Here is a 25,722-nt window from a genome sequence, read left to right as displayed (position 1 = left end):
TTTGGTGTGTCCCTGATATCCTATGCCGACGATACGCAGTTGGTGGTCTTTTTTTCTTCGGTTAAGTCTGCAGACAATTCGGCTTTGCCAGCTTGCTTGCAAGCTGTCTCGAGGTGGATGACTGACAGCAGGCTCCAACTCAACAAAGAAAAGCCAGATATAATGTTCCTTGGAAAGCTCTCCAACCCGGCGAAGAATATTTTGCCGGCTATACAGCTGGAACATCTAGCTCCTCCGAAGGATCATATTAAAGCCCTAGGAATTTGGCTAGATTCTAAACTAACTCTAGAGTACCAAGCTAGGATGCTCTCCGCCTCCTGTTTTGGATTATTGAGGTTACTTCGAAAGGTTATTGGTTTGCTTCCTCTTCTGGCCAAAAGACTTACAGTACAGGCCCTTATTTTATCTAGGTTGGACTGTGGTAATAGTCTTTTTCTGGGCTCACCGGAATATGTGATCAAGAAATTGCAAACAGTACAAAATGCGGCTGCTCGGTTACTGTTTAACATGCCAAAGTATACATCGGCCAAGCAAGCTTTGACCACTTTGCATTGGCTTCCAGTAGGGAAAAGAATCAAGTTTAAATCTTTGTGTGTTTTTCAAAGAGCTCGATATAATAGAGGTCCACATCAACTGAAAACCTTACTTTCATTTTATGCCCCTATGAGAGCTCTAAGATCTTCTTCCAAAGCCTTAGTCGTGCTTCCTAAAGTAAAAAAAGCAAGTTGGGGTTGTAGATCGCTGAAATATCAGAGAGCCAAATTGTGGAATTCGCTTCCCCTCAACATCCGGGTGATTAGACAGGAATTAGAATTTCAGAAGGCCATTAAAACCTGGCTTTTCTAATTCTAATTTAGTATTTAATTCCAACTATTATTCTTGATGTTCCAGTATTTTTCCTGCTTGCTATAAGGCCAGTGTCCTTCTCAGCGCTACGAAGCCTCCGGGTAGTTTGGCGCTATGTAAAATACAATAACATAACATAACATGGCTCCCTTGGCTAAGAGAGCCATGGCTTCCTCGTGCAGCAAAGTTAAATAATCCTCTGTCATCTCATTTTGTGTTGGAGGTACAGGGGGAAGGGAGGATTCCTAGGGGAAGGAGAAGCCCCTTTGAATGTTCTGTAAGATCCGCCTGTCCAATGTAACGAACTGCCAGTGGCAGAGATGGTGACTGATTCTCCCACCAACTGGACATCCATGATCTTTTAGGGTTGGGTTAGGAGGGCTTAGAGGCTGTGGCAACTGAGAGGTCATGTCAATGAGATTTGCCTGAACATCCCCTGAAAAGCCAAATGTCCTCATTTACGTGTGATGTTGAAGTGTCACCCTAGATGAAACCCCTCTGCCCAGCGAGTCAGTCGTATTCAAACCACACTTGATGGTGAACTTGACTGCATCTTTCCTGTCTTTGACCACTTGGGAGAGAATGGCCCGAGCCTCCTCCGGGACCTGTGGCAGCACTTGTGCAACTGTGTTCCACAGTTGGTGGGAATAGTGTACCCAAAGGCATGCAGTGCTCTCCGACCACAACGCCAGACTGGTGAAAGAAAATGTTTTCTTGCCTAAGGTATCCAGCCTTTTGGATTCCATGTCCAGGGGAGTGACAAGGAACGCCCCATGGGAAGTAGAATCCTGGACCACGAAAGATTTTAGGGATGAGGTGTTGGGTGAGGAAAGATGGTTCCCCTGGGGTGGGGTGATGGTGGCGGGAAATTGTCCCGTTCACAGAAGCCCCTGTGCTGAGCTTTGACCAGGTTCCCAAGTGGACATCTGTAAGTACTTCATTAAAGGGGAGCAGGGGTTCAGAAGAGGAAGCTCCGGGCTGAAGCATTTCCATCAAGATGTTAGTCTTGACTGCCAGTGAGGGTAGTTCAAGGTCGAGGACCTCCGCTGCCCTCCTCACCACCATTGCATAAGATGCTCCCTCTTGTGTAGCCACGGTAGGGTGAGAAAGCAAGCCAGTATCTGGAGACGTATACCAGTCTACTGGCATCTCCCAGTTCCTCACACCAGTCCATTGATCCTTCCAACTGGTATTCCAGAGGGTCCAGTGACCCTTCTTCTTCTCCCTTGCCTAGCCCTTCAGAATAGGGATCAGACAGTAACCTAGGACCCAGGAGTCCAGTCAGCGCCAGAATCGGCTTCGATTGACGTCTTTCAGACTCTGAGTCGCCTGGGATCAGAATGAGGCTGGTGCTGCAGGGGGGAGCCAGAGGCGCCCAGAGCATCTGCGTCCGGACCGATGTAGGGGAAGGTCACGGTGGCATGACCGGATTCACAGGGCCCATCAGATTCAAGGCTGACGCCGCCAGCGCAGACCATGATGGTGCCCTCTTTGACCTTGCGGGGCCCAAAGGCACTCCTGAGGAGTAAACCCACTCGCAAATGCAGCGTATGGCCTCGTAAAACTCTTTCACCTTAGCGGGGGTCGCTCCGGCTCCCAGAAATGCAGGGTGACACAAAGTCAGCACAGTTGAAGGCTGCACAGAACCATGCCACGAACACCGATGTTCTGTTCTCGTCACGTAGGCCAATGGACTAGCAGTCAAACAAGCTTCGACTTCTCATGCTTCCTGTGCCTCTTCCCAGAGTCTCCCAAGGATATAGAATGGGACGAAGAGGACTTGGGCTCCTGGAGTGATCCACGACCTTTCCCTCAATCGGGACTGAGACCTCAGAGGAGTCACAGAACGCGGTATAGCCTGCCGGGCCTAGCAGCAGAAGCTAGCAGTAGCTAGCTGGTAGCTTCAGGGACTGTTGGCGCTGTGGTCCAGCAGTCTGAGCACGACTTGGAGTTGTGGTCGCGCTTGAGACTCCATAAACAGACCAAATGGGGGTCTGTAACCGACATAGCAGTGTGACAGGTGCCACATGGTTTATACCCTGTCTTCCTCAAAGAAATCCTCAACACCCCGAAAAAAGAATTTGGCAAACCGTCAAAAAATCCTGTAAAAAACTGACAGAGGGTTAACTGGTGCAGAAAGAAAAGAACAGACGTCCCCAGGCCCAGGTGGTGCCTACATAGATGACCACGATGTCACTTCTGACACATACACGAAACTGAACAAAGCCACCTGCGCACAAAAAATCTTCCGGATCCAGTCTGAGGCCTGGGGAAATTCAAAGGTAAGAAAACTGCAACTGGATGACTCTATCAGATATAAGTTTCAGAAAATCCAATATCGCAATGGCATTTTCAAATGTAATCTTCTTCAGTTATGAATTATCTAGCAAAGGAAAAGCCTTAGCTTTTAATTTCCTGAAGTACTTGATGCTCAACAGCACCCAGAAAATCGTATATATCTTCATGCCCTAATGGGTTCTTCAAATTTTGCTGGAGCATCTATCACACTATTCGCACAGGAGTTTTCAACAGGGCCAGTAAGTCACACCTACCTACCCAGAGAACTGTACTAAAGAAAACATTACACTACAACATGATGTACAAGCTTACATATTAGAGATGAAATAGCTACAGACCAGGGATACAAAATAAACATAGCTGTAAGGGATGACCCCAGTGCATCGGGGTACACATATGTCCTTTACAATGAAGGGCAGACCACATCCATTCCATTTAAATCACATCTCTATTAAGATGGAGAAGGGAACTTTGCACCAACAGACAACATTCCAGCTGCTATACAGACTGTGAGGACGTAAACAAGCAACCTTCAGTGTGGGTAAGAAGATCATTTTAATGTCACCATCCTCACAGTGGAAGCACCCACAACAGTTAGTGTATCATGGTCAAGAGATGTATATCTGCAGTGAAAGCAAGACATATTTATGCAGTCAGCTGCTGACAAATAATTTAAGCATGAGTTTACCTTTAAGAAAAATAAAATAAATAACACCATTAAGCAATATCTTCTATATTACATATACTGCTCCAACATTAATACCATATTATCTCTATACTGATGTCTCAGTACAATCTGATACTGAGATAAAATAGATGTACTCTACTGCATGTGCAATGGTGCAAGAAGTGTTGAGTAAGCAGAATTCAAAAATGTTACAATCTAACACAAGAGGAGACTCAACTACTGAAATAGTGGATATTAAAGCCTTGTTATAAGTCCTTCAGAAGGCTGATCCACTTCTTACAGACTCAGGTTTTGATGCACAACTATATAATGTAGACTTGGCGCATTAGCAGAAACATAGTAATTGGGATTTCAATTGAAAGATGGAAAAAGTTAAACATCTTTGGGTGAAGTCTTCTATATTATAAAACATTATACGAACACATAGCTAACAATGGAACACAATACTGAAGGCTTTCACTCAAATGGGAATACTGTGGCTGATTTTGGTTCAAGGACAGAAATGCACATCTGAAGGGCTGCAGCTAACAAGAAGTTGCAAAGTAAAATGAACCAGGTGTCAGTGGCAATACAGACACCTTTTACAGCACAAGTACCACCAAACCATCACCAGCAAAGTATAAATTTACTTTTTGGTTGAAGGATTCACCAATGGTGTCCAGTCCCTGAGGGGGAGACCACCACAATCCTAATAACATAGTAAGGGAGGATATTATTAAAGAACGTGTAAATGGACAGTGTCTTCTCATGCAGGAGCAACATCTACCTTAATTATTTTATGCCAGAGGTTCTGATGGCCCTTTACGCTTACACCAACACTGAAGAAAGGTGTTCCATTATCAAATCATATTCTGTCCAGAGGCTACCACCAACTCAACTTAGTAAGACATTTCAGCTATTTGAAGCAGTTTACCTATACCATATAGGTCAGCTTCCCCATATTAAGTAGTACAAATATGTCCTGGTGGCTGAAGATTTGTGCTCTAGACTTATTTGCCTTTAGTCATCATTCTTTTATTATTTTCCAGCATGAATTCATAGAGGTACATATACAAAGACAGAGATCAGAATAATATCATCAAAATATCCAAGTCTTTTGGACGCTTCTAGAGGCAAGATGGTTCTGCATGTAATGGAAGTTTGTTCTACATTTTTGGACTCATAGAATGTGCAATGACCTGCTTATACAAGACGAGTGAAATATGGCACCATACAAAAGAAGTTCTTGTTGTTACGTGAAAGGGTTAACTAGCTTAGGCAGTGTTGATGAGTGAAAATTCATGCACAAAACCCATGTGCCATGCTAAGATAGCAGATGATCTTGTGATGCTTATTTTCACCATTCCTAATAGATAAAACTATATGTGCTGCCAAGGTGTTGTGTTTACTGTACCAGGTCAAGTCACGTGGATCGGGGGAAACATACCTTTGAGGTGAACCTGGGACAAGCTTGAAAGCCCTTGGTGGATAACTGATTGGTACCAGTGAGAGAAAGGTGCAAGATGCAGCCAGCAGGAGTTAGCTGGATCGGGGTCAGTGAAAACACTGTTGACACCACAAGAACAACTGGCACAGGAAAGGAACATGATGTATGTAACCAGCTTTTAGTGTATAAATAGGAGGGGTGCAGATCCATGGGGGAAACTCACAGATGGATTTGTGCTGATGTGCCATTGCCCAAAGCCACTGTTCCTGTTGCACCATTCCAAAGAAAGAGAGTTTGGATAGGGCTTCTCAGTGCTCGATGCTAAAGCCAAGTCATCCATGGACGTTTACAACTACTTTATCTTGATTCACAGAATTGTTATTGTGCTTTGTCTTACTGCATTGCAATTGATTTGAGACTGTTTTGCAATTGTGATTTGAGGCTATTTTGCTATTGCTGTGTTAGCAATACAACATATCTATATGCAACCGTTCTGCTACTGTTTAGCCTCCATTGCCAATATACGTGATCGTGCAATTGTTTTAATTAAAGTCATTCTCTAACAGTTATATGGGTTGATCCTCACTGAGCATCCTTAATGATTTGTACTCAATTAATATTGCTTGAGTTGGTTGCAAGCAACTAGTCCAACACAATGCTGTTACATAATTCTAGACAGAGGAAGAGGAACTAGATGTCAGTGAGTGGAGAAAGACCACAGTGCTGACTGAAAGAGCAGAGACCAAAGACGATAAATCTGAAGCCTGCTGCTGTGGGGCAGTTGGACTGAGAGTCACACACCCACAGTGACATCAGAGTCAGTAGCCTCCAAGGCTGCTTTGGGCTCAGATTCCACTCCCCTGTCTGTCTAACCTGCCAGAAGTCAAGACAGCGCTTCCATGGAAAACCAGGAATAGAGGAACCCGCTCAAAGAAGCAAGAGCTGGTTTTGCTGTAAAGGCAAACTGCATTCAAGTGCTGGACACTAAGGACATCTGTGTGAAGAGAGACATCCACCTGAAACTTTTTGGAGATCCACACCGAAGAGCAGCCAGGGAGGCGTAATCATTAGGAGGCCGCACAGTGAGATATTGGGGGTTTTAAAGGATCTGCCCCTTCTCCTTACTGTTGGAATGCGCAAGTGGAGATTCATTGGAAGTTGCATGATCTAGGAGTTATTGATGGACCTTCCCAACTCCACTTTCACACTTGTAAGTAAGAGCTCATGAGTACAGAGGAGAAACCAGTGCTACTAGTGAAGGGGGGCATCAGTGGAGGTCTTACATGACTACAGCAGTAGCAGTACATGAAAGATCATAGAGAAGCTACTGCTTTACAAGTTACACACTTTACACTAGAGAATATGTAGGTCTGAATAATAGAGACACGGGTAGAGCAAAACCAACCAAAACCCACACCCTCAGCCAAAAGAAGGTACTTCAAGGCATGGAGGATGACATGCTAACCGATGCGTTAAAGATGGGCTATCAAGAAGAAAATAAGTTAATGACCTCTAACTGTGGTTCTCCAGTATTGGCATATTTCATAGATTCACATGCTTGAATCATTCCACATTGTCGTAGTGGGAAACCCACAGTACAACTGAAATGCTAACGCTAGCTTGAAAAGGCTAGAAAAGCTTCACTTTAGTAACATATGCCTCTACTTTAAAAAAGTCCAAACTCCAACAAATCAGGTTGTAGCACCCGCTAAAAGACTTTCCTCAGAGGCTCCTGTCTCTCAGATTTTGTACTGCACAACATGTGATGGAGTATCCCCTGAGCTCTGCTCAGTTCAACTTCTTACTGGATTTCAGAAAGTATAGTGCTATTTATATTATTACCAGACACCATCTATTGAACAAATATGACTGCTAACAATGTTGATATGGCTAAAAAGGTATTTTCAGGTAGTTTGGAGTCTGTGGAGCACAAGTGTGAACATGAGATAGTACCCCAGGTAAGGTGAGCCTCTCAGGACAGGAGAGCGGTTCGCATTTGAACCTATGAAATATATCAATACTGGAGAACCACAGTTACAAGTAAGTAACTTGTTGTCTTCTTATCCTTGATCCTTCATAGATTCACATGCCTGAATCAGAATAAATAGCAGCTAAGTAGTACCTCATAAGTAGATACGTAGAAAAAATACATACACATATAACCATATGTAATGTTAAACACGACAATATATTACAAGATGGTGGGTCATAAATTACTATGAGAGCTCACCTTTACTGGAAAAGATTATGTAAATCTGCTTAGCCCACTGCTGCATCCTTGAGCCCTATGGCATTCAAGCAGCAGTGCCATGTAAAAGTGTATATATTCTTTCATGTTGCTTCTCTGCATACATCATTCTATAGGCACACCGATGAAAAAAGTTGTAGAAGTTGACTCACTTCTAGTTGAATGAGCTTGGATGTTATTTTGTAAAGGTCTAATTAGGTCCCATGACCACTGGCCTGTTGTTATTTTTGTCCATTCAGGTAGGTGATTGGATATATTGCCCCCAAAACATGCAAGGGGAGATGGAATTGTAGCCAGCCACAGTCCTCTGTCATTGTAGTCTTCCTGTTTCCTTGCCATGCGTGCCTTGTTTCTTCTCTGGGTCTGCCATATGTAGACTGCCTGAATAGGTTGTCTCTGTTGATATTGAGGTTGAAACTGTTAAGATGCAGGATGAAATGGTTGAAACCCGTATGTCTGGTAACCTCCCCTACAAGAGGACGAACTGCCCTCGTCCTCGTGCTCCATGAAAAAAAGTTTTCTCCATTGTAGGATTCCCAAGGACTTTGCTATATTTGTTTTCATGGCTTGCAAAGTTGTGTCAATGTGCTTTCAAAACAGAGTTTTGCCATCATAAGGAAGATCCAACATTTTGCTTTGCATTTCCAGCCTAAAAGAAGTGGCCTTCAACCACCCTTAACGATGCAGTACTGCCACTCCTGCCAGCTGTCTGAAACCTGTGAACACAATGTCCATTGCACAGTCAATGATCTCTGAAGAAGCACCTTCTCCTTCTTGTAGGATTTTCTTCAGACTTAACATTGCTTGGCCGATGATCTATCTGTGGTGCCATATCTGACCTCATATGATTGTCATAATCTCTGAGTACTGCCAAGGAATTTTCTCCTCGCACTTTGAATAGGAGCATAGATGAAAAACGTTTCCTGATGTTGTCTAAAGGCCTTCCCTCTTCATCAGGTGGTGCAGATAATGGTGTTGACTTATTTTTTAAATGGCATTGAGCTGCTTGTGTCACCACAGAGTCAGGCTTTGGGTGTCCTACCAGACGAGCTGGTGAATTTTCAGGAGATTTGTATTTTTTATCCAAACATGGTTTCACTGCTGCTACAGTTGCCGGATTTTTCATAGTTTTAATACCCTCTTTCCATATGTGATCCACAATTGGAAGTGCTCTTATGGGCTTGGAGCTGTCTCTTTGACATCGTATAAAGAACAATTAGCTTGTTTTGTAGTCATGGAAGGCGACATCTCTTTGCTGCTCTTTCTAGGAGATTATGGAATCCTCCTATGTCTTCTAGTGGAAATTTGGCTGGTTGTTGTATTGAAGATGACAGAGCTGGCAGAAGATAATTATCCCACTCTGTATTTATGTCTCTCAGCTCCTTAGTGTGCACAGGTAGGCAAATTCAGAGTGGTGTTACTGCGTATTACATGTAGACATGTAATCATACCACCAACAGCGAAATTGGTTATTATCAAATGCAAGGTTGTTGCTTGGAATGTCGGGGGACTAGAGAATGTAGCGACAATTTCTAAAATATACTGTTATCTATACAGGTGTGGTGTTGACAGCACATGTATACAGAATGATGAACTGACAAAAATCCAAAGTTGTAAATCCACACGAAAACAGGGAGGCCAGATATGCAATAAGACCTATTTGGCAAAAGCCAGAGGAACATTAAAATAGTTTGAATTAGGGGTCCCCTTTACATTATCCCATCAAAGAATTGCCCAGAGGGGAGATATGTAAATATAGTGGGATTGCTAGATGGTGCTCCTGCAGTAATATCCAGCCAATACGCACTCAGAACACAGTAAATGCAGTATTTGGATGCGCCATTACCACACATGACCGGGCTGGTGCATGCCTGTCACTTTGGTGTGGGGGACTACAACAGTGTCTAGTCCTGGCAGGCCACGGCCACACCAGTTGTGACAAATGCCTAGGGCTTTGCAATGTGGATGCGCTGCTGGAATGTGACAGACACCTGGTGAACCCAGAAGGTACAGAATACACTTTCTATTCTCCCATGCATGATTTGCATTCAAGATTGGGTCTGGTACTACATTCAAAACAAAAGAGTGGTGCTGTGGAGCATTTTGAAGATTTAAGACACAATCCAGTCTTGGTGACTCTGATTTAAGGACATGGGCCTGCTAGCATATAAACATTTCGAGGACAACTACTGCCCTTGCAAGATTCAGTATGTGGGGGAAGTGCTGAAACTTACATAAAGTAATATTACATAGACAATGAAGGGTAGATGGGTTGTATACTAACCGGACGGAAAGAGTTTAACGTACATCTGAGAGCCATGTATATCCAAACTGGTTTCAGGGTGAAAGAGACTTTGAACTGAGAGCAAACAAACCAGGAAGAAGCAATAAGGAAGTTATAAAAACAACTGTTAGAGGCAATGGTATAAACTTGGAGGTAAAGGTACAGAGAGACAGCAGGGTATTTAGGCAAATTTGAATATAGGACATGCGTCACCAGACAACTAAGTGAAAGTGACAAAATAGGCCAGTTGCTGGCCTGAAAAATGAATAGTGAAGCCAAGCATAGCCCGATCTGTAGATTAAGGCCGCTTGAGGCAGGATGTATAGCGCTTTGGGTGCAATAAATATTGGGATTATGTCATATTATATGGTGTTGCACTCAAAGTCCAACAGAATAAAGGGAGATGAGGTAACGCACTATGCAGAGAAGGCAAGAATTAAGAATCTCACATTACCTCCATTTGCAGTCTCAGACAAACCACAGATTGTTGGAGAGATAAAACGAGCTATAAAAGACTTACCAATGGGAAAGGCTCCTGAAAGCAGGTTTGCTGTCTAAATTTCACACAACGTATGGAACATTATTGACTCTCCCACTGCATGCAATGTATCTAGTCGCACAGATGTACACTGGGAATATTCCCAAATATTGATGGGACAGGATATCTTTACAATAGTATCAAGGGACAAAATATTCAAAGATAAGTTTCTATATATTTTCTACACTTAACTCCGCATATATGTACCTTGGTGATAGATATACTTTCAAAGAAAATAGATGTGGAGTTTAGAATAGCAAACCCATACCTCACTCTAAGCACTTACCTTTTGATATTTTGTCTCTTGATATTTGGGATTTGATATTTCCTAGTACAATCAGCAGCACAAGATAGTGGAGTACCACTACCTTTGAATAAAGAGGCCATGATTATTATGCCACTGAAGCCCTATAATAATACACTGTCTTACAGTGGCCGCTGCCACTAAATGGGGGGTAGCGAGGCCGGTGGGGGGGGGGGGGGGAGTGTTACGGAGAGGAAGAAAAGGAAAAAAAAAACACTTACCTGTTTCCTACGAATGGAGACGGGTTTGTCTACTCCATCTTCTTTCTGGAGGCACACAGGTTTCCAGACTCCCCTCCAATCACGACACTGCTATCACCAGCATGACAACAGTGTCATGATTGGTGTGAGCGTCCTGCTTCGGCACTCACAGAGGGAGTGGCACCCTATGCCTTTCTCATCCCGGCTGTTGAATACAGCTGGGAGGAGGATTGCAAAGTGCACGTCTGTCCGGTTGAACCAAATTTAGGCCCATATTTATACTTTTTTAGCGCCGCATTTGCGTCGTTTTTTGACGCACAATCGGCGCAAACTTACAAAATACAATTGTATTTTGTAAGTTTGCGCCGTTTTTGCATCAAAAAGCGGCGCAAATGCGGCGCTAAAAAAAGTATAAATACGGGCCTTAATGTATAAGGAGATACTGAGCAAACAATCCAAATGATTTTCTCGACTAATTTGACTGATTCCTATGACATAATATTTGCAGAAGGAGACTGACCCCAAATGTTACAATTGAGGCTCCATTAGGGTAGCATGTTATACTGGGATTATTTTTGTCACTAGTCTCTAAGCCGCTTAAGGACCTGTAAGCCAGAAAAAGGGCATTGTAATTGGTTGCTGTGTTATAAAAATACCAAGTGGATTAGGATAAAGGTGCAGCCCTGCAAGAGGCTCATTTCAGAGATGACCCACAATTAAAAAATTATATATAATTAAACTTGAAGCATAAAAAGACTTTAAACATAACATACGTGAATGGCAGTATCAGAAAATAGCAATCTCTTGTCCATCAACAGTGAGCATGCCTATTTACTAGATTTTGAAAGACTGGACATCTGAACAATTGGACAAGACTATTGCATTTCAAATTTATATTGCAATACATATACAGTACAGAATTCACAAAGCAAAGATCAATTGATTAAAAAAACACATTAAATATATACATATTGGAAGACTATCAACAACAGGTAGACAGTGCAATCACAGTGGTAGCTGAATCAGGCTATAAATTGAATTTCAGTCTGCTATGCTTACCACTCATCTGAATTTACTGGCTTCCCCAGGAGCGACAAATGCCCACTCCACCTTAAATGATGAGTCCCCATGAAGGAATGGGACCATCAAAGGCTCTCACAGCCTCTGACTCCTATTTATTTTTAATTTTAGGAATAGGCCACATGGCTGCTAAATGTAGGTACAGGAAGTGCCCTGTTGCCCTGGAATCCAACATCATAGACACAATTTTCCTTTGTTGCGCTGACATGATTAGAGTCACTGTGATGGTCCAACATCTAGGGACTCTTGAGACTGTTAGTTAAATGCTGTTTCACAGGAGACTGTAGCTTCGATAAGTCTACCTTCCCCGTTATCAAGCCAGTTAGTTTTAGAATAATGTCTGTTTCAACCAAGGCAGCAGTCTTCTTTGTTGTCTTAGGTGTAGCTAGACAGTCTTGTGCAAAGTACCCTGATTTTCCATAATACAGGCACAGATTTAAATTTCTCCTCCTGTTCTTCTCTTCCTGATTAAAAGGGTCTTTCAAGCACCCAATCTGCTTGAGCTCTGGGGTATCCTGAAACTCTTGGCTAGTCTTTTTGTCAGTTCTAAGCACCATCAAATTAATGTCTCTTTGGGGGCATGCACCCTTCCCTTTACATACCCAGTGATCCAGTCTCACTACTAAATCATTGAATTCTGAATATCCTTTCGGACAAATCTACTATCTGTGGAAAGACAGTTTTTAGGTCATCTATTAAAACCCTTTAAAACAGCCAGGTTCTTTGTTTCTCTGGCCACCTAGTCTCTTCCACCAGCCTTTTGAAGGTAGTGATATACAATAAAAGGTCCTTGCTGCAGATTTAATAATTCACTGTCACTGGCTTGTACAAAGATGTGTCCAGTGAAAAGCTGGCACATGGTCTTTTAAATTTCTGGAAAGTGTACGCTAATGTGTTCACTCATGTGGACCCCGTTCCTGCCCAGATACAAAACAACGTTGGCTGCACCATTAAGGACTGCCAAATGCAGTTGGCATTGGTTCATAAATATACTAAACTTGGCAATGACTTTGAAAAAAGCTCTTCAGAGGAGCCAGTGGAACAGGTGGGGGAGATTTCACTGTGACATTCAAGGCCTGAGTGTATGATACAAGACAAGGTGGAACCATTATCTGAAGACTCTCCCTAAACCTAGGTGGCTGTAATACTGGATGTGATTCCTTGGAAACTGCTCCCATATCGCTTAACCAGGGATTTATACAAGGGATATATTTCTAGAGTTTAGCCTTCGACTCTAAATTCTCCTGTCTCAGGGACTGGTCTTTTTTTATCTGGATCAAGGCAGGAATAGTTACTAGTTCAAACACTGAAGGGGCAGCACTAGATAAGCTGTGGGCTAAATCCTTAGCAACTATTTGGTCTGAAGGATTCATGACGCACATGTAGAATTGTTATTGTAGCTTGGCTGTCTGTTATGCTAGCCGCTCACCATAGTTTAAAGGGTTTCCACAAGAGCAATGAATATCCAAACACTGGCAGATGTCCCCAAAAGCAAACAGGATTGGGAAGAGACAGAGATACTGTGTTCTTGGAAGAACTCGTCTTGTTTCTATGGATTGTCTGGGTGTTCACCAGTGGAATGCTCCTTGGTTATAGTATGTGCTCTTGTGAGAGTGTGAATTTCCTAACATGTTTATTAAGGATTTTAAAATACTAAATGCATAATGAATTAACGTGTAAAACAGATGTAAAACAGGTGACTTTTGCAAATGGTCGCCACAGTTCATTTCTTTTCCGAACTGAGCAAAATTCTAACTAAATGTTGTGTTTTTTTTCCATAATTCAGTGCTTACATAAAAATGTATTTGATGCTCTAATAGATGTGTCCACAGCTACCCCTAGTGGGTTGCTGCCTTATGTCTTACAAGGTCATGTTTAACTGAATTCTTGAGTGTTCTATTGTTTGAGAATGTTACTAATACATGGTTTCTTCCTCGAGGATGGAAGTAAAAGGAACAAGTGAGAAAGTTTCTTCCTGAGGAGGGAAGTTTAGATGAGATGGAACAACGAAGTAACAGATGATACAGAAGAGGAAAAGTTACTGTTGAGAAAATATTTTTGTTAATGCAACAATGTCGTATTTTAGTTTATCAATTAAAACTTCTATTGGCTGAAAAGTAACCACCCCATGAACTGACCAATTATTAGCTTTTTGAAGATTAGTATAACAACTGGAGTAGGATTTTTTAGAGGTCAGAAGATGCTGGTCTTTAGATCAAAGACAATAGATTCCAGTGTTCCTACTGATGGTTCGAGTCTTTTTAGCAATGTGGGTTTAGCTGTTGTTAGGCCCAATTCTTCTGAAGACATACCTGGTGGTGTTCCCTTGCTGAAGTAGACTGCTTGTTGTTATCATTGGGGTAGCGTATGCAATTTGTTTGTTATATGTGTCTCTTTTGCTTTGCAGGTACCAGCTGCAACTTATAATTTGATTGCTGCATACTTATGACGTTTTTTTTATAATAACCCGAGTTAAAGAGATTTTTCCTAAATTTGTGTTTCTAAATTTTGTTTTACATGAAGCCCAACATGTTGATGCTAATTTGTGGTTAGTGAGGGTGTTAACTTTGAATGCTCATGATTTATTTTGACATCTTTTGAATGTTGTCCTAATGTATACTTTGTCATTATTACCAGTTCTGGTATTATTAATAAGTGTAATTCTTTTGGAGATTATTTGATTGTTCTGACTAAACTTAGATATAGAAGATGTTCTAATCAACCACTATTGATTCTATATGCTTACCATTTGTATTTGAGAGTTATTTTCGTGACACTAGCATTGTTAATCTAGGGAAATACATTTGATAATTCCTTTAATAAACTAGTGTGGTTATTGATTAAAGTTTGTAATCCTTGAATATATTGATTATTGATGATGATTACATTCCTCATTGATGACATCCTCTCATTCCTATGTCGCTTCGATCCATTGACCTCTAGTGCAGAATCCACTAATCAGTTTAAATAATAGCTAGGATTTCGTGGTACTGCAGCAGTTTTTGGTAGCAGATTACGGTTACATCATTGTTTGATGATGTCATAATGTGGTTAATGTAAGGTTTTTCTTGTGAAAATAAAATTTGTTGGGTTTTCTTTTTCTAAAATGTTATATGGATTTAACAAGATGAGTTGCTAGTTGCCTTAAGTGACTTTCCCCGGTTCTTGGAGGCCCTCTAGGTTGAAGGGTATGTTCCTAGTGGTGTTTGGTTGAATTGAGTGAAGTGATTTGCGCTTGCACAGCTTGAGCTAATTTGCAGATGATTGCGGGGAGTATGAGATTAGAGGATTGGAAATACTCAAGTAGATTTTAGATGGAGTGGGCGTATTCCTATAGGCATGAGAGTAGGGAAGTGGTGTTCTTCATTTGAGTGTGGCGCTTAATGCGGGAAAAATTATCCAAGTGGTTGTTGATGACAGACCTAAGGAGAGAGGTCTGGGACTCCAGAGTATATTGACAGGTGTAGTGAGACACTAGGTATTTGTTGTAATTTGTTCATTTAATAGACCGATCAGGGGTGATAGGTAAGTCAAGTTTGCGAGATAATTAGTGTGATTGAAACTATATTGAAGACTTGTTGAGTACTAAATGCACTAGGACGACAGTCCAAGGATCAGTTGAGGAGTGAAATTCGCAGGTCGAATTTTACTCACGATTGTGGGAACTGTGAAAAAAAGTAGGTGAAAGCTGAAGGTTACTTTGGAAGGTTCTGAAGCGATTGTATTACCCTACCTGTAGTAAATGAGCGAATTTGTTTTCTTATTTTTGGTTTAAGTTAGCTCGCAAATTAATATTGCAGTTGATTTCGTGCGTGGGTTGTGAAAGAAATTGGTACGATGGGCTTTGACAGTGTCTTAGCGAGCGCGCTGAGGAGATGTGTATGTGTTAGTGTGACGTAGGTGGTGCCACGTTGGGATTGGTTGATTAGTGAGAAGAGTCGCGCACAGATTTATTGATCAGTCCGACAATGGAGTAACGCGATTGGAAGGTGAGAGGGTCGAAGAGAATTGTGGGATCGTAGTCACTTTTCTTGATTGGTTGTTCTTTTTCATTCAATTTAATATTTGTATTGCTTAGTTTAATTGAGTTCGGAAATAATTTTTGTTGTGGACATCAGGTTTAAATAAATTTCAGTCGAAAATGAAGTTTTTCAAGGCTTTGAAAAGCGCACTAAGAGGTGATGAGTATATTCTGGCACTCGAATGAGAGGTTTGTCCGCCAGAGAATATTCCGGCATATATTGTATTTGAGGAGAAGGGTGCAGGAGCATGCATTTGGTTGAAACATTGGTTCAAAATTACAAGAAAAGAAGGTTGTTTAGCTTTTCCGCAAAATGGAATGTTAAATTTGAGATTTTTGGATCATTTGAGGTTTAAAATGTACAGTTTAAAACCTCCACTGAGGCCAGCACAATACGAAGCTTTAGCGATTTGGGAGCTGGTAGCCAGACAGCAACAGGCATTAAAATTTGAAAAGAAAATGAGGAGAGTGGAAAAGACGTTAGCGGAAGCTAGATGGGATGAAGAGCAGAAAAGGTAGAGAGTAGAAACATTATAGGGGATTAGATCATTTCCTGCAAGAACAAAGGAGGACGAGGATGAAACAAAAGATGGGAAGAAAAAGAAAAAGGGTTCAACTGAGACTAAAAAACTAAAATTGAAAGACTTGAAACAAGTCATGTTTAATGATGACGATCAGATGGGTGAAGATGAGATCGTTTCTGAGATTTTAGAGACTTATTTTCCACTAAATGCGAATCAGAGAAGTGATAATGGATCAAATGGGAGTGGAATTAGTAATACAATTCCTACTGCACCATCCACATCAGAAATATCAAGGGGTATTCTGAACAATGAAAGAGTTCAGATGCAGAGTAGTTTAAATGATTCATTGAACAACAGACAGCAATTCGAAATAAACATTCCTGAAATACAGCCAGAGGCTCAGATTGTAAGGAGGACTACTAATTTAGTGTGGTCTCATTGTCATAAAGGATTGAACATAAGAGAGCCTGTTCAAATACAGATTCCACAAATGCAGAGCATGAGTGCAGGACAGATGCAGAGGGTTGAATCTTTAGCTAATCCAGTCTCAATTACTGTACCTATTATGATGGGTCTGGTAACTCCATTATTTGCAGGAATAGACTATAGTGGAGTGAGTTCATTGATTAATATTCAGAATGGAGTTTTGGAAAAATCAATTCTTAGACAAGGACAAACCTTGAATTAGACTAATTCTTTAATAGATTTGTCTCCTGTTGAGAATTCTGGGACTATATTTTATAATAGTCAGGGACAGCGAGTAATGGTTCCACAACAATGTGCAAGTTCAGGGCAAGAAGCAGATTTAGGTGCACAATCTAATGGAGTTTCTTTGAAAGGTTTGTTTGCACAAGAAATTACAAAATGTTTGGAAGATTTAAGTAATTCAAAAATGCAAGAAAGAAAAGATAGAGAGGAAGAAACAATAAAAAGAATGAGATTGAACATGGAAGGAAATGAACTCTTGGAATCATGGCCAGATGTATCAAAGGGTTTTACCCATTCTGTTTCTATGGGAAAATGTGTTCGTACATACGGCCCCATGTGTGTGAACAGACATGAGTCCTATACTGAAGCTCAATTGGGATATCTATGTAAAATAATTACTAGAGGAGCAGAGAAAGTTTACCAGGAGTTACAAGAAGTAGCAGATGATTATGATATTGATTTGTCAAAAATGAAAACTTTGAAAATAAGTTATAGATTAAACATGGAGGAGGAAGATTTTATAGACATGAGATTTGCAGGGATGAAAACACATCTTAGAGAATTACTTGAGAAAGTACAGATTTGGAGAGCATTAGATAAATGGGAAGGCAGGTGGGTCAAGAAAGATGAAAGAAAGATGATGTGGCACAAGCAGGAGAGTCAGTACAAATGCTGCCAATGAGAGAAACACCAGGAGGGGATTTTGTACATGCACCTTGGAATAGGAGTGATATTTTAAGTTTTACAAATGATTACCCGAGGTTGAGAGAGAAACCAATGGAGTGGTACCAGCAAACAGATAGGTTTGTGAAACTTGCAAAGTGTCTATGGGAAGATCTGAATAAACTTTTCGATATTGTTGTTCCAGCAGATTTGTGGATTGAATGCAAAAGGAGTGTTGATTGGCCAACAAGCGAACCGTAAAGAGATTTGAAAACAGGTGTGCCATCTCCTGAAGTTATGAAATATTACTAAAAGGTCATTGAGTTTCTGAAAACAAGAGTTTTGCAGAAAAATGTTGATTGGCAGCACATAAATAGAACATCACAGGAAGGAAAGGAATTAGTTCATGCATATTACAAAAGGTTGTTGAAGGCGTTCAAACAATTCAGTGGTGTGGAAACAATTGAGAAAGAGAGAATGAATCATTTGGTGTTCAGGTGTGTTGAAGGGTTAAAATCGAAATAAACCAGATGATTACGAATTATTTAATTTGCCAGCAAGCAAAACCGATTGACGAAGTGTTGCAATATGCCAAATACTGTAGTGATGAAATTGAGATGAAGCAGAAAAAGCTGAAAGGGAAAGCGATGGTGATGCAGATCAAGGCTGCACAGACAGGATTACAGGGACATGTTTAACAGTTGCCACAAGGAAATGGTTTGTTTTAGAGTCAAGGTCGAGGTAGAGGTGGAATGATGCTTCCGGTAGTCAATAGAAATGTGGATTTGAGTTTGGTGGTCATGCAGGATGAGCAGCAAAGGCGAAAGGTGTTACCTTATCATATTTGCGGAGAAATTGGACATTGGAAGAGACAGTGCCCGATCTTAAATCAAGGAGGAATTGTACAACAGACAAATGGTGTCAATTCATATCAGAGCATGAGAGGACCTAGGATGGGGGGGTCACAACTAAAATTTTCAGAACAATGTGAATAATATGCAAGGTTTTCAGCCTTTACAGCTAATACAGCAGGCACAGAATACACAACATCAGGTACATCAGGTACAAATGCCACAAATGCAACAAATGCAGCCACAGGTGCAGATGGTGCCTGTATGGCAAAAGCACATGCCAAGACAGTTTCAAATGATACACAGCCCTATGGATCAAAAACAGGTAATGCTTTCACAAGTGGTCACAAATCAGAGTAAGAAAAAAGTGTAAATACAGCTGAACAGTTTCCTTTACACAGTGAGGATGAAATAAAAGCTTAATTGCCGTTGGCTAGCTCAGATGCGGAGGAGTGTATGATGGCTCCATCATTAGAGGTGGATCAGAGAGGTCCTTATGTGAAAGGTGAAGTACATGGTCATGAGGGTAATTTTTTGGTTCATACAGGAGAAACTCACTCGACAGTAGGAACTGTAGAAGTTCCAGACATACCGATTTCAGAAAAGACAGTGCAAATTGTAGGAGTTGCAAATATACATTTGGGGCCACATGTATGAAATTTCAGATTTGCGACCCGCAAATTGCGAGTCAGAGCGACTCGCAATTTGCGAGTCGCAAATCCGAATGTAAGATGGTGTCCCTGACACCATCTGCGATTCGCAAGGGGGTCGCAAATGCCCACCTCATGAATAATCATGAGGTGGGTCGCAATTTGCGACCCCCTTGTGAATGGCAGCCCTCACAGGGATGGTGGCCTGCTGCGACAGCAGACCACCATGTCTGAGACTGCTTTTCAATAAAGCAGGTTTTTTTTTGGTACTGCAGCCAGCAGTATTACAAAAACAAAAAATGAAATGTTTTCGTTTCATTTTTTCAGAGCAGGCAGTGGTCCGTAGGACCACTGCCTGCTCAGAATATTTTTTTACAGTGACATTCACAAAGGGGAAGGGGTCCTATGGGGACCCCTTCCCTTTTGCGAATGAGTTAGCACCCACTTGAAATGGGTGCAAACTGCGATTGGTTTGCGACGCGTTCGCGGTCACAAAACAATCCTACATTGCACTGCGAGTCGCAATTAGGAAGGGAACACCCCTTCCTAATTGCAAGTCGCAAATCCGTTTTGCGATTCGGTAACCTGGTTACCGAATCGCAAAACTGGGTTTGTGCATTGCGAAGTGCTTTTTGCACGTCTCAAACAGCAAAATTTGCTGTTTGCGACGTGCAAAAAGCTACCTACATGTGGCCCCTTGTCACTACTCTTACAGAACCAGTTCTTGTGAAAATTGGGAATTGTTGTTTGTGATTCTAGTCCAGTGTCATTATTGGGAAGAGACTTGCTGTGCAAAATAAAATGTTCAATTTTGTGTTCAACGAAAGGGACTGAAATTGAAACAAACAGTGATAGAGAAGATGTGTCAGTTGATGTCAAAAGAAGGATGGGGTCTCGTGAATTTCCTTTGATAGATCTCGATGACCAGACAGATGAAAATGAGTAAGGAAATGAGGATAACAATTCAGAAGATTTAGTTAATTTCTTTCCAGTTTTTGAAACAAAAGATCTGCCGATCGATTTACAAGAAAGAGTTAAGTCAAAGGTTTGGGACTCATCAGGAAAAGACATTGGTTTAATTAAAGGAGTTGAATGAGTCAAAGTAACAGTGAAAGAGAATGTAGTGTTTCCACAGACTGCACAATATCCAATGACAAACGAGGCAATTGAAGGGATAAGATCTTTGCTAGAATAATTTTTGAAACAGGGAGTCTTGAAAGAAGTGATGAGCAGTCTGTGTCATTCACCAATAATGGGTTTGAAAAAGCAAAATGGGAAAATTCGTCTTGTCCAGGATTTGAGGAAAATAAATGATATTGTGGTGAAATGTTTTCCAGTTGTGCCAAATCCAGCACTGATAATGTTTCAGGTTCCATGTGATGCAGAATGGTTCACAGTAATTGATTTGTGCCAACCTTTCTTTCAGTACCTCAACAAGAGGACAGTAGATATATCTTTTGTTTCAAGTTCCAGACCAGAGTATATTGTTGGTGTCGAATTTCTCAAGGATTTTCAGAATCACCATCAATTTTCAATCAGATTTTGAAAAAAAAACTAGAGTCATTGTAATGCCGTACCAATTGACATTAGTGCAATACATTGAAGATTTGTTGATTGGATCAAAGACAAAAGAGGGCTGTAGAGAGGATACAATTGTATTGTTGAATTTTTTGGGAGAGAATGGTCATAGGGTATCTCCTACTAAGTTGCAGTTTTGTCAACAAGAGGTGAAATATGTGGGGCATTTAATCGAGAAGGGATCAAGGAGAATTTGGAGCGAAAGAGTAGCAGCAATAATGAAAATGAAAATACCGAGTTCACAGAAAGAGTTGAGGATGTTTCTGGGAATGGGAGGATATTGTCGCCAATGGATTCCAAATTTTTCACCTATTTCTATGCCACTGCAAAGATTGACACATAAGGATGTTTTAGATCCCATAATGATGGATGAGGAATGCATGACAGCATTTGCTGAACTGAGAGAGTCTGTGTCAAGCTCCAGCTTTAGGTATGCCTGATTACACAAAACATATCTTGTTTTTTTGTCATGAGCATGATGTTCTTTGCCTGTCTTGACACAAACACATGGTGGTGTCACTCGTCCAGTAGCATATTTTTCAACTATGTTGGACAATGCTGCAGAAGCCTTACCAGGATGTGTGTGAGCAGTTGCAGCAGTTGAGCAGAGTATAACTTAAAGTGAAAACATTGTGATGGATTATCCTCTGACAGTGATGATACCTGATTCAGTAGAAATTCTATTGACCAGATCGAAAACACAATACCTGACAAATGCAAGATTGACACAATATGAGACAGCCATTCTTGGAACGCCAAATGTAACGATCAAAAGGTGCACAGTGCTTAACCCAGCAACAATGTTACCAAAGGAGGGAGAAGATCCAAATAAAATAGATGACATTGAACATGATTGTTTGGAGGTGTCAGAACTATTCACCAAACCAAGAGATGACATTAAAGACACTTGTTTGGAAGACAATTATCAAATTCTGTTTGTCAAAGGTTCTTGTTTGAGAGACAAAAAGGGCGCATTAAAAGCAGGTTATGCAGTGTGTACAGTTACTGGTATACTAGAAACTTCATGGCTTAAAGGAGTAATGTCTGCACAAGTTGCAGAATTGATGGCTCTTACTAGAGCATGCCTATTGTCAGACCAGGTGAAAATAACAATCTGCACTGATAGTCAGTATGGATTTGGTATTGTACACGATTTTGGGCACATTTGATCACAGAGGGGGTTTCTGACTTCATCAGGTTCACCTATGAGAAATGGAGAAAGAATACATGATTTGTTACAAGCTGTACAGAAACCTGGGAAAATTGCTGTGGTCAAATGCAGTGTACACCAGAGAGGACAAGATTATGTAACATTGAGAAATGCTTATGCAGACCAGGTTGCAAAATTTTGTGCTCTGAATGGAATTTCATTCAAAGGAAATTGGGAATTAATGTCTGAAAATGACGAGGTGTACGCAAATTTTACAATGCAGATTGTTGAGACATTAGAAGAGTTAAAGGCCATACAGAACAATGTTCCAGAAGAAGAGCGTAGGGATTGGAAAAAACATCATTGCATTCAAAGAGAAGACAAAATTTGGAAGACAGTAGGGGGAAAAGTAGTCTTACCAAACAGTGTGTTGACACAGATGGCCAGATACTATCATGGTCAAGCACACATAGAGAGAGATGCGATGATCAGAAGTTTTAAACAGTTTTGGTACAATCCAAAATTCAGGCAAGTTGCTGAACTTGTTTGCCATAGGTGTGTAATTTGTCAGCAGATGAATGTCAGCAAAGGAACAAACTTTCAACATTGGACATATAGGTATGGCAGGAGGTCCATTCAGCAGAATGCAAACGGATTTTATTGAGATGCCTGCATGTGCTGGTTTGAAATAAGTGTTGGGGATTATGTGCATTTTCAGTCACTGGATTGAGGCATATTCAACAAGGAGAAATGGCAGCCTTACAGTAGCTAAGTTACTCTTGTGAGAACTAATTCCACGTTTTGGTTTCCCGGTTTCTATAGAATCAGATAGGGGAGCCACTTCCATAATGAAGTGATAAAATTGCTTTTTTCAGCATTAAACATTCAGCAGAGACTACATTGTAGTTATCACTCCAAAAGCTTCAGGATTCGTAGAGCAAATTAATGGAACATTAAAATCACGATTGGCAAAAGTATGTGCAATGACAAATTTAAAATGGCCAGATGCTTTGCCACTAGTGCTGCTGTCAATGAGAAGCACTCCTGATAAGAAGACTGGGTTGTCTCCATATAAAATTTTGATGGGGAGAGCAATGAGATTGCCAGCAATACTGGCAAATGCACTTGTGAATATTACAGATGATATGGTGCTAGATTATTGCAAAAGCCTAGCTGATGTGGTTCGGTCTTTTTCTCATCAGGTAGAAGCAACAACAGTACAACAAACGCAAGGATAAGGCCACAGCTTGAGAGCTGGTGGCTGGGTGCTCATACGGAAACATGCTAGAAAGTCTTGCCTGGAACCACAGTGGAAGGGTCCTTGTCAAATCGTGCTCACTACAACGACAGCTATAAAGTGTGCTGGTTTGCCGAACTGGGTGCATGCTAGTCACATGAGAAAAGTGAATAACCCAACAGAAAGAGAAGAAGAACTGTTGTGATTACCAACAGTTGATAACATTGGAAGTGAAGAGAAGGAAAGTGAACGGAACATTGAAAATTACAGAGATGTGCCTACTCCTATAGCAGATGAAGAGAAACAAAGTACAGAAGAAGCTGAACAATGTACAGAAGGATTAGAAGAGTCAGTTTGTGAAGAAAGTAAAAAGACTTATTCTGATCCGAGGAAGGTGTCATCGAATGAGAGTAATCAGAAAGAATGGACTGAAACAAGATCTGCTCATAGGAGGGTGTGTTCAGAAGCAGGTGGTTTGACATTCCAAACTGAAGAAAGGACAGACCCAACATTAAAAGGAGACAATTGGCCAGAGAAAAGCTTAAAGAGTGGAAGAATTAATGTAGTTCCACCAATTCAAGAGGAAAAGGAATTACATGAAAGAGAAAATAAGAGTGGAGAAGAAGGTGAAAGTAGCAGAAGACCGAAAAGAAAAAGAGTTGGGAGCAAGTGATACACAGGACCAGAATGGACGTATTTAACTTCGAATGACTAGCAATAAGAATTTCTGAGCCATTGTTTTGACAGAGATATTGATTTTTTTTATTTTGGCACGTGAAAATTGTGAGAAAAGATTTTGGGTAAAGATGTTGAAAATTATTTCAAAATTGTGCTTAAGAGAGACATTAATACGTACTGGAATTGACAAATGAAAAACAGGACTTGACAAGCTGCTACAATTAAATTGATAAAGAGACTGTCCAGAGTGAATGACGTTTGAAAAAAAAAAAAAATTTAGGAGTGATTTTTGATGGTTTTGTTTGTTTTGTTTACCTGATTTTGTGATTTTGTTTTGTTTTGTTTACCTGATTTTGAAAATGTTGTATTTTTTTAAACTATGGAAAATATGAGAAACTTACATAATCAAAACAGTAGAATTAGTTGTTGTAAAGTTGTAAGTATTGGATTGGCGGTAGTAAGTGTGTTAATGTGTTTATTGTTGTTTATAGGGGGTGACTGTTTATGAAATGAATGGAGCCAACCAGACTACAAAGATTGATAGTTCTTTGGATATAGCTTATACATCACTAACTAAAGATAAGTTTACAATGGATGTTAAATACTTACATGAAAAGAAAGAGCTTTCTTCTAACGTTTTCTATCGCTTATTGCATGAGTATGTTTAGGAGATGGTTGCGAAAGATTGTTATGTATGTACACAGATTCTGACTTCAGTGGAAGAAGGAATTACTTACCATAGCTTACCTGTAACTTACGCTATAAGTTGCAGTCTTTTATTAATGCCTTTCTATAATCAAGATTATATTCAGTATCTCTATTCAAATTATGACATGGTATTTTCATTTGTACCTGTCATAGGTTATTTGAATAGAAAACCCAAAGATTATGAGAGATTTCTTTGAGCCTACTTTAACCTTTGGCTCTGCATTCGAACACAGGAACAACTTAACATGTTTACTAACTCCTGTAGTGAAGAAATATGTAACACAGAAGATAGAAGAAAAGAAATAAAGGCAAAAATAGATAAGGGATTTAATAAGTAGAAAACCTGGGGTTGATTATGCTTACACTGATATTACTAACCAAGGAAAACTAACATTAGATGCTGAACATGTGGGAAGTCTTTGTATATACAGACCTTGGAGTAATAATGATAGAGTGTTTGTAGGAAAGAGGGAGTGTAGACATGTTTTTATGTTCAGAAGTAAGTGGGATTTTATGATAAATGGACTGGATCCACCAATACCTGGAATTTACTGTATTTGTGGGAGAACTGCATATTACCATCTTCCTAGAGGGTGGTATGGAACATGTTACTTGGGAATAGTCTTTCCGAAAATCTATCAGTTGGAAGACTTGAATAAGATTCCTGAAAGGATGAAATTTCAAACGAGACACAAGAGAGAATCAACTTCTAGCATTGTGGGATATATTTTTGGGCTATAATTCCTTCACTGAGAGTAGTCTTGAATTCAATCAAAATACAGAAGTTGTCTACAATAGTGGATAACATGTTGACAAGATATTCTGGCTCTATTATTCTTCTAGACACAGAGCTGGCTGCTAAAAGAGCTATGGCACTTTAGAACCGCCTTGCGTTAGACATTTGTTTAAAAAAAGATGACAGAGTTTGTAAATTGCTTGGTTTGAATCATTGTTCCTTTTTACCAGTTAAAGAGTTGATTAAAAATATAACAATTAACAAAGAAGATTTAAAAGAACTAACAGAAACTACAGTTTGGGAAAA

Source organism: Pleurodeles waltl, chromosome 8 (assembly GCF_031143425.1).
Source record: "Pleurodeles waltl isolate 20211129_DDA chromosome 8, aPleWal1.hap1.20221129, whole genome shotgun sequence".
NCBI classification, from domain to species: Eukaryota; Metazoa; Chordata; class Amphibia; order Caudata; family Salamandridae; genus Pleurodeles; species Pleurodeles waltl.
The sequence above is the reverse complement of the archived record's forward strand: the minus strand, read 5'-3'. Positions refer to the sequence as shown.